Below are 11,356 nucleotides of genomic sequence, written 5' to 3' on the forward strand. Positions count from 1 at the left end.
GATTTTTAGGAGTTGGAATTGTAAAACAGACCCTTTCGAAAAAAAAGTTTTTTCAAAGTGTGTTTAGTATACTTATTTTAAACTAAAAAAAGGAAAGTATACTTTTTTGTTTTTTTTTTGTTTCTCGAAATGGGCTTTATTTATTCTAAGTAACTTTTAAGACAATTTGTAATGACTTTACTTACAAAAAACAAATATACTTTAAATTTTTTCTTAAGATACTTTAAAAAAAAAAACTAAGTATACTATTTTTGGTAAGGGGGGGCCATCCCCACTTAAGGTTTTGGACTTGCTTTACGCAAGTGAGGTGAACCAATGAGCTCATTCAGTTGTCACGTTTAGGGCAAAGAACTTTTCAGCATCCATTTTTTTTAAACTCGTAAAACATTTAGAAAGAAGGACACAGGGTATTTATCCCGGGTTTTAAGATATAGATTGAGTGTCAGGCATAAAAGTGAAGTTTGACCCCGAGTTCTTTAAAAGTTGGCCAAAAAGGAAAAAAAAGTAAAAACTAAAAAATAAAGGGCCAAAACTGATCCCTGGGGAAAAACCACAGTGCACCCACCCACCTCGACTTGGATTGAGGGTGGACTTAAACCCCCTTTAAAGAGAATTTGAAACCCCAAAAATAGTCTCAAAGGGGTTAAAATGGGGGATCATGTAAAAAAAGGATAAAATCAAGAAGAATCAGAAAACAGCAGCCGAAAGAACCCTTAAAAGCTTTGTGTCTTAACTAAGCGGGTTTTAGTGCTGTGGAGTTTACGGAAACCAGACTGAAGTGGCTCAAAAAAATCACTAGAGGAAAGATGAGAAAGCAGTTGAGAAGCCACTGTTTGTTCCAAAATTTTGGCGAGGAATGGAAGATTGGAGATGGGACGAAAATTATTCAGATTAAAGTCCATGTTGTTAGTTTTTGGTACAGGGGTGACAGCAGCAGTTTTAAGTGCTGCTGGCACAACACCGGTGCAGAGAGATTTATTGAGAATTCTCAAAACAACAGGAGAATCAAAACATGATTTAAAAAGACAAGATGGTATCGGATCGACTCTATTACATAGAGACTGGGAGTCATGAATAGCAAAGTTAGAGAGAGAAATACCAGAAAATGCAGAAATATTTAAGGAGGAGGCAGCAGAAGTATGAGTGGAAACAATGTGGTTACGTATATTATAAATTTTGGTGCCAAAAACATATTACAACGGTGTGTTGAAGCAAGAACATTAGAGATGCTGATGAACCATGAATCATGATCAATCATGGTTAAATCGTGCTTGTTAAACGTTATTACTCTGTCTGTAGAAAAATAGCTTGTGATTTAAAAGAGCAAAAGCTTGATATAAACTACAAACACTGCAGAAAAAATCAAATGATGCAAACAGGTCATGGTAGTCAATGGATCTTTTCTTTTATTGTTGCGTACAGTATTGTAAATTGGACTTCCATTCTCCAAAAAATCAGACCATCCCCACCCCACACAAAAGGAATAGGCGAAGGCGGCCTGTGGCATGTCGAACGTCAAAGGTGGGAGGGGGTTTCAAGGCCATGCGTACACTTAGTTTAAAAATTAAACCATGTATGACAATCCAATCCCTGCTCTCAATGACATACCACACTGCAATCCAGTGCAGAACCAAACCAAAAGACCACCGTACAACTAAACCAGGAAGAAAACCATTATGCTTTAAGCTGCTTTGAGTTTTACAAGATGACTTCTGTTTCCCTTTAAAGCTCAGTTACGTAATCTTATTCTGACACTCCTCGTGAGGCATATACAAGTTCTACCGATATTTCATGAACAACATGACAAATTTAACGAGAATTAAGAAGGAGGTAATTACCTTAGTCATTTATTTATGGTCAAAATACATGTAGTGAAATGTTGTTTTCCTCAGACCCTCTGCTGCGAACAGGCTAGCCGGATTCGTTACTCCACTGCCATACTAAGTAAAAAGCTGATGGTGCAAAATGAACCAAAAACCATTAAACAGCTTATAATACTTAATTATAAGAAAAGAAATGCCGGTATCACGAACTTAACAAATCTTAAGTGAATCCAAACGAATTTGGCCCAGCAAATGATGACTGTTGTTTAAAGTCAGACTGTCACAAACCTGGATACACATGCATTACTGTGCACATTCGCTTAAACTCATTCACCACTCATGGTAATGGACATGTTCCTGGGTAAGGGATGACAGTTTCCTGTTTGGAAGGCCTTGATGATGTGCACGTTGTGACTGGCCATGCACGGACTGAAGGACCGTAAAATAAAAGTCAAGCCCACAAGTTATTGTTTAACTTCCATTCTTTTCGGCTCTCCCTTAGCTCCTCGCTTGCTTTCATCCCTAGCCAACAGAACCTTGGCTACGCATCGGTAAAATTAAAATAATAGATTTAATAATAATCTGCTCACATGCAATACCCCCCCCTTTTCGTAGTGTAGTAATATTTTCTTTAACCACAAGAAAAATAATACTATTTTTTCAATAAGCGGAAACATTAACCAAAATTGACAATAAATGGTACAATGTTACAAAAAGATTTCTATTTTTTTGTTTAAATGTTTTTTTTCCTCATTCATCAAAGAAAAAATGGAGCATGAATTTTCCACAAAAATTATTAATCAGCACATCTGTTTTTAAACATTTAATAATAATACGAAAAGTTTTCAGTAACACTTTACAGTAAGGTCTCATTATGTCATGTTAGTTCATGCATTACACTAAAATTAACTAACAATGAGCAGACCATTTGTTAAGCATTGATTAATTTTGCGATTAACATTAGTAATAAAAATACAAAACTTCTTTGTCAGTCATAGTAGTGCAAGTCGTAATAAAAAATATTAACATACAACTTTTAATTTAAATGTATTAGTAAATGCTGATATTAAGTAGATTAGCTAACATGAACTAACAATTAAAAGTACTTCTAATGTACTTACCTAAAGTGAAATGATGATTTTTTTTTTTGTATTGTGTTATAAAGCAAGAAAAAAGAATACTGTATTATCAGTATAAATAGAGGAAAGGAGAAAATTATTACTGTATTTTTGATCATATAAATGCAGCCCTGGTGGGCTTATCAAGGGACTCTTCAAACAGATCAAAATGACCCAAGTGTAGCTTTATTTCACACAAAACTGGTAAGACTGTAATTGCAGGTGTAAATAATCTCCATTAATTTTCTGCCAGGTCATTCTGCTGATGTGGGCAAGAACTGCATTTGCCTGGTTTCTACAGATACACACACCTGGTCCAGCTCCTCTCTGTAGTTCCCTCTTCCTCCATCCTACGAATGTCATCCATAGATGAGGTCCACCCAGCGGTCCAAGCAGCCAACAAAAAGACGTTGCCGATGGAAAGCTTAGTGAAAAGCCTTTTTCTCCTGACTACTCAAAAACACAGAGAGAGATGCGGGGTTGATATTAGCTACAAGAGCAGGGAATAAAGACCTGACAAGAGCCTGTCCACAAACTCCCCACCAAAATGATATCAAAAATAGTACACACAGCATTGTTTGTTTGGTTTGTTTTTTTTACCACTATTCCAGGTTCTGTGGTCTTTCCTTGGTGAGAAAATTGGGTAAGAACTTTAGTTTAGCGGACCAATTCGCAATTAGCGCGGCCGATAAATTGAATGCAGAATCACGACAATGACGCTGCCAGCATAGAGCTGTTTGATGTGTAGGAAAAGACAATCAGTACAGTATATTAAACGCGAAAGTTGAGCCTTTCCTGGCTGCAGGCCATATTGAAATATTCTGTGCTGCGGGATCACCTTATGAATAGAAGTATATACACTACGATCCTGCAGACCCCACCAGCGAAATGAACAGTCACCAGATTGTCGCGTATGTAGAGGACAGTTACCATATATGAAGCATCTTTCTGACCCAAGACACAGAGAGACGGTGGGTTGCAGAGGCAAACAGATATTGTAGATAATCACTCGTTTGGATTCAAAGTTCAGTAAAATCAATGTAAACAGAAACTGTGCACTGCATACAAGACTGAATGGCAACATTAGCTATTTTCTCCGAAAAAAATACCAGACCTCCAACATGTCATCAAGGCAAGAGAAACTTCTTTCAGTACTTAAAAGTATCAATAAAAAAAGTAGCTTACTGTAATTAACATGGAAAGCTGTTACTCTAGTACCATGCCAGCCACCACAGATATATTTAGGTGAGAATCAAGTGAAAAATAGAAAACAAAATAAATTAAGCATATATATATTATGTGATAAACAAAATCAAACTAAATCAGGCATATCTTTAGGATCTCACCCATTAACAAAAATTAGTAGGATGCTGCCTTAAAGGGGTCATATGATTTAATGTCAAGTTTTCCTTTCTCTTTGGAGTGTTACAAGCTCTTGGTGCATAAAGAAGATCTGTGAAGTTGCAAAGACTAAAGTCTCAAACCCGAAGAGATATTCTTTATAAAAGTTAACACTCGTCCACACCCCCCTGAAACGGCTCGTTCTAACACACCCCACATCTCTACGTCAGTATGTGGGAAGATTTGCATAACGCGCCCAGATGTCCACGCAAAAAAAGAAGCCGTACCTTTATTCTCGTTGTAGTATTTTTGTTGCTCCCGCCATGTCATATAGACGCTGTGTGTTTAACTGTGAAAGTGAAACTACTTTTTTTGGCCTTCCAAATGAGGATGATATCCGCTTTCGTCATGCTGGAGCTGATCCGTGCTGGTCGCTGAGGAAATACATCAACGTGCACTGTGGATCGCAGAATGGGCTTTCACCGTGGATGAAGCAGAATCCAGCCTGGGGTCGTCACATGTGGTTGCTGCAAGATCAAGGTACGCTCCTTTGTAGAATCTGCCTGCAACACCGTTCTCAAGCCACCCGCCTCTGCTCACTCAAGCCGACCACAGCTCACTCTAGGCCTCCGCCTCCGCTCACTCAAGGCCGCGGTGTGTGATGCTGTTTCGCTGAGAAAGCGAAACTTCTTGGTTTTGCCTTTCAAACGAAGCCACGATAGAAATAATGGTTATATCACGTTTAATGGGATTTTATGTTAGTTGCGTCGCTCGGCAGCGACAAGGAATACAATATGTTAAAGAGTAACATTTCCATCGCACGTTGAGCAGTTCGGCCAATCACAAAGCATGGATAGATGGCCATAGCACAGCACCCTCGCCTGTACAGAGAGAGGAGTCTTGTAAATAAAGACGAGTTTCAGTATAAAGAAGAGGGCAAAAGGAGAAACAATAATGTGCGTATGTGGCAAATAATGTTTTTTTTTCAACCTCTAAACCGCATAAACACATTTCATTACACACATACACAAAATATATGCTTTTTTTAGCAGCATCAATGACCAATTTAATGTGCCAGCAGTCACATTATTCCTGTTGTTTCACTGAATTTCACAGACAAAATCCAGTTCTTTCAATAGAAATCCACACGATCACCTGCCGAATTTTGCATGAGGCAAATGATGATTGTGTGTGAAATTAATTCTGTGTGGGCCTGGCTCATCGGCATGGACCCTTTCCTTGCAAAATTCAAGCAAAAGGTGCCCAGTGTGGAAGTGTGTTTTCTATATAGACAGCCCTCATCAAGGCAGCTCACTAAAATAAAACTAAACAGAAACTTTTACCCTCCCGGTCTTTTTTGTTTGGCCCCCCCAAAAGAACTGTCGTGCTTTCAAAATGCATAACATGTGAACATTGTCGTGTTTGTGTACTCCATTCAGGTCCATAGGTCCCGCTGCACTCATTCTCAAAAAAAAAATCTCATGGTAAATCAACAGCCTCAAAAGAACTGTCCTCTTCTGGTTTCGTAGTCCTGACAGACAAATTAAACCGATCCGAAAAAGGGAGGACGCAAATGGAATTGGATGACAGAAGGAGAGAGCAATCTAAAATCAAAACTGTAAGGCAACAGAGGAATCTTGCTTATGATTTGATTGCAGTATTTAGATTTAATGAACTCACATTAGGTAGAACAACAAAAAATTAAAGGTATGTAGCAAAAGAAAAGAATCTTTAAGCACTAATACAAATTCAGGATCTCAGTTCTAAACAAAAGACAGAAATTTAACTTTTGCGAATTCAACTCACCACATCCATCCACCTGATAGCGATCAGCTATATCGACGGGCCCAACTTCAATAATATCCTCCCACCCTTGTAGGTGGAAGACCATGTGAGGCTGCATGAGAAGAAGAAGAAGAACAACATCGAATAAAGACAATAGGTTCCGGGATAACTTACTCAAACAACAATTGCCAAATAACATTTTGACCTCAATCTTCGGTTCAATGCATCCACTGAAATGAATGAAAGCCTGTACACATCAAGACTGACAAATGGCAACGAAACTTGACAAAACGTCATTAAGTCCATAATACAGGAAGAAGTCCACTTAATCAAAATGAACATGGTATTATCATACACCAATCCCACTAAGGGCAACCGAACCAAACTACATCAGAAAACCAAAAAAAAAAACCAACCAAAACCAAAATAAAAAACGCAATACCCCAAACACAACCATCTTAAATAATAACCCAAACATCAGATTCTAATGTCAAAATAACAACAATAAAACTATCCATTTGTGCTGCACACAGACTAAAAAAAAGACAAGTGGAAGTCTCTCCTCACTGCTATTGAAAAAGACGTAAAGTAGAACAAGTCGGAGTAATTGTGAATACAGCATCACTGTAAAGGTGCTAGATGAACTGTGCATTAACACTCACATTCAATCAAATTGTTCACAAAAACAGGGTCTGGTTCCATTGCCCAGGTTTCAATCTTAAGGAAAAATCATCCTCTTCCATGTATTCCATTCTGAAAAGCAAAAAAGCACAGGGGGAGAGCTTCACAAACTGAATCCATTTTTTAAAACAGTGATTTATGATCAAAACAGTGTGACATGTTGACTAAAACTCTGATTCCAGCAAATACAGCCTGTGTGAGCAGTCTGGCGATGATCTCAGAGAGAGATGATTTCAAAAATACACTTACTGTAACGACTGCGGTGTTCGTTAATCGATTCCAGTTGTGGGAATGAAGAGAACAGTGATATTGACGATGAGAAGAGATATTTCATTTGTATAGATTCGGTAATTTAACAATGCATTAAATGCAAAAGAAATGTAGAATTCGGTAGCTCTCTTCATATATATCACTTACTAATAGCATTTTGCCACAAAATAATTAGTATTTACCGTAACTATTGCTCAGTATGGATAGGCCCCGTTGCCAGGCTGTTCTCAATGAAAAACCAGGGCTCCTTCCGGGAGCAAACAATCTGATAACCAGGACTTGCGTAAAAGACAAATTAATATTCAGAATATACTAAAGTCAGCTATAAATAATTGTAGACCAGAGAAGCAACAAAACACAACACATACCTGCATTTCATTATACAAACTAACTCTACAAAGAACCAATTCACAATGTCTGTTGTCTTCTCTAACAGTGGGGTTTACAACGTAGATTAGCTTAAAGCACTGCCATTAATGATAAAAGGTTATTAAAAATAATTATCTTAAACAGAATTATTTTGTTTTGAAGAAAAAAAAAAAAAAAGCAGAACACATTCAAACATTCATGAATGGGTCAACTTCATAATGAACATCAATTTTAACCAAAAACACATTGTGCTTAGGATAAGACGCAGCTTGTTTTGTTAGAAAACAACAAATTCTCTGTTTTATTAACGATTTAATGTTCTCAAATCAAAAAAACCCATAATATAAGAAACTGTTACCCGTGAATTTGTTTCTTTGTTACCTGAACAACACCAAAGTAATAATCATACTGTTTTACCACAATTGCAACATACCATGTAGGACCCTGGACCACAAAAACCAGTCCATAGAGGGCCAATTTTTTTTTAGAAACTGATTTATTTTCAGTCACTTGAAAGCTTTTAACAGACTAAATAAGCTTTCCATTGATGTATGGTTTGTTAGGAGCGGTATTAAATTTGGATGTGATGCAACTAATTTGACATCTCTGGAATCTGACGGGTGCAAACAAAAAATAATCCAAATATTGAGATAAATCACCTTTAATTTTGTCCAAATAAAGTTCATGGCAAAGCATTATCTATCCAAAATGAAATGTTTTGATATATTGTAATAGTAGAAGCAATGAATTACAAAATATTTTGCATGGAATAGGATCCTTTACTTAATAACCTTCTAATGAGTTCTTGCATAAAAGACAAAACATTTTGAAACCATACGAATGTATTGTTGGCTATTGCTACAAAGCCCTGTGCCTACTTAGTGTCTCCCAGGCCACATTTTTACAGAAAAGACTATTATTGTGACTTAACCATATGGTTAATGTGACATCAATCCCCATGTTTGCAGTGAAATATCTATTATATTTTTAAACCAGGCAATGTCCAAAGTTTTTTGTTTTGTTTTGTTTTTTTGTTTTGTTTTTATAAAAGCCAAGACAAAGTGTAAAAGAGTGGTGGAACCTGACACAGTCTTCCCATGGAAAACACCACTTTTTCAAAAGATTTTTGTTGGAATGTCTCTTAATGCGTCACTCAGGCTGGAATACTGTGAAATAATGTTGTATTTCTAATATTTGTAGATAAATGAATTTCTATTAGCAATATATTGTTTAAAACAATTTACCTTCCTGTGAATGGCCAAAGCTGAAATTCTCACTTCAGTAATCTTTTACGCAGCATAAAGCTAGTATGATCAAAGTTTGTCGAGCGTCAAGAGAGCAGGGCAACATTCTACGTTGATTGATCTATGCACATTTTTGAAAACACAGTGCATAGTGGCTGGATATATATATTTAGTCCAGTGCAACAACAGCGTAGCGTCGATACTACACGAAGTGTGTGTGCAGCAACGCTCCTAGATAACTTGACAACTATGACGCACGAGTAAAGTGTATATACAGCACAACACACAGGCATATGCATCATTTGTGACTCAATGACGAGTCATTGTTATGTGAAGTACCTGAGGGTGGGGAAAAGGAGGAGATCCTCGTTGAAAAAACGTGTGTGATAACATCTGAAAACGATTTCAATGAAAACCATAACCAGTCTTTCTTTAAAAAAATAAACGGCGGCGGGGACCACTATGGAGCAGGAGCACGTACACAAACAGATGAAACACAGCTCTAACACAGACGCATACCAGTATAAGTCAGAAAACAAGTTGTAGGATAGAGTAGGTGATACTAGGTGACCACAAATTGGTCGGAAGCGGGCCATTCCATTCAAGTGGGCCACGCACACGTCATGGATGCACATAGAACGACGGCGCGTGTTCAGGTGGATAGAGTGCGAACACGTCTTCGGAATCTGTAGCGGATATACAAGTGAACGAGGCAGCATGCACCGATGGAGCTCTAGCCAACGGACGCGGCTGCCCCTGGCACAGCTGGGTGCCACCAGGGGGGGGGGATTGTACTAAGAAGATGCTTGTCGTGGTGAAGATACTGGCCCTTCTCCCCGTTACTGTCTCAGACGGGGTTTCATTTCGGCGGCACCCCTCGATGCCTTGCGCCTCCCCCTGGTGGTTGTTTCCTTGGCTGGCCTCGCAAACCGAGTAACAGTTGGCCAACCTGGTTACTGAGAGGGGGGCCGAGTGGTTTGTTCATACAATAACTATGCCAACTGTCCCCCCTCGCAGTTTCAACAGCCAAAATAGAAACAAACAATGTAATGCAAGAAAAGAGGTGCGGCGTTGGCTCCATTAAATGAAGGGAGCTGGTCTGGAATAAGTGCCTTAAGCCAGACAACCAGATCCCCATTGAGTCACAAAGACACAACAAGCAGCCGGGTTGACTGCAAAAAGCAGTGACTCCTTACCTCTTTTCCTCTGACCATGGCAAGCAAGCATCCTGGGCTGAAAAGAGAAGTAACAAGGTTAAACGCCATTATTTGTCTATGACCATGGCCACCTGGTATCACGCGCCCGCGCCCCTTTATAAACGGGCGTGTCCGTGTAGTCTGGCCCCGCTTTTATTTTAAGCAATAAACCTGCACTGTTGACACGCAGCAGAGTCGAACTCATAATAATACTCCTTATTAAACACGCAAACTATCACGCGTTTGATGAGTAGCGCCCGTTGGTGAGGAGACGCGGTTTCCATTAACACACTATATGCTGTAATTCAGGCAGGCTAAGCGGGCTAGCGCCATGTCCAAATCCACGGGCTTAAAATCAGCTATTTATTATGCCATATGGAAAAATGGCCCTTAAAAAACAGGCAGTCCGGACTGTAAACCATATGCGCAAACTGAATCCAGTTTTAATGAATACAGTAAAAAGCCACTCACTATTGCTGGACGAGTACCCTCCCGGTTCTGACAGAACGGTAAACATCAAACAACAGGCTGCGTCCGCCGGAAAACGAGTCTTACCCGCGCGTCCCATCAGCCGAGAGGGGCGTGGAATGACGACACGGCTGGGTGTTTGAGCACAGAGACCAATGGATGTGGTAAGGAATTTCGTGGGTAGACCATGGCACATTATGTCCCTTTTTTTTGGAAATTAATTAACGCAGGAGATAGGAGTCTGTCTGGTTGATATAGTAAATTCGACCTGCTCTGCTCAGGTCTTTCTCGTTCTTCTTCACCCCTGCTGAAATAATAAGAGTATTACATTTTGTTCTGGTCTTGCTGGTTTTGTGAGGATGTGTCTGCAAAAACCTGACAAATGGTCCCCTTCAAATCTTTATGTCCTAGATAGATAGATAGATAGATAATAAGAGATAGATAGATAGATATATAGGGAACATGTTAGCAAAATTACTTTTAGATAAACATTTCTTCTCCTAGGCTTACAATCCTTTGCTCCATTCAATCCAGAACTGAACAGCAAAGAATGAAAGATTGGTTTTCTTCGATGGGGTGTGAAAAAGCCTTTTACAATTGCTTGAAACGATATTTTTTTATAATAAAAATCAACATGCAAGGCACAGCATAGATGAGAAAAAAAGGAACGACTATAAAGTAATATAACTTCTTACTTTCCACCGAAAGTACTCCAATGGGGACCAGGACCATAGAGGAAAATCTCTTCCGGATAAAATGTCCTTTGTTTTCTCCTTTGTATTCAACTTGAAAACTTTTTCTTCCCGCTTCCCTCCATCCCTGAGACTTGGAAAGAACCATGCTTCATGTCAGACTGGCACAACTGTTCATCAAACTTTCTTTTCACAGGTACAGCTACTATACGTTAAAAATATAATAGTTTGTTAAATGAAACCACTGTATTTGTACTGAATTTTTGAAATTAGTAATCAATTTTGTAAAGGAACATAGGGGTTTCGTTCCTTATTGTATGATCCTTAATTTTAGTGAAAAGGAATAGTGGTTTCCAAAAGGGAAAACAA

The 11,356-nt window shown here is 38.6% G+C and overlaps 1 pseudogene; it reads left to right on the forward strand.

Moving 5' to 3' along the window:
• The first annotated feature begins 1,571 nt into the window (after positions 1-1,571).
• LOC122136811 overlaps positions 1,572-11,356 on the forward strand; it is a 30,784-nt pseudogene continuing 20,999 nt past the window's right edge.

The sequence above is a fragment of the Cyprinus carpio genome, chromosome B3, assembly GCF_018340385.1.
Source record: "Cyprinus carpio isolate SPL01 chromosome B3, ASM1834038v1, whole genome shotgun sequence".
In the NCBI taxonomy this organism is placed as follows: Eukaryota; Metazoa; Chordata; class Actinopteri; order Cypriniformes; family Cyprinidae; genus Cyprinus; species Cyprinus carpio.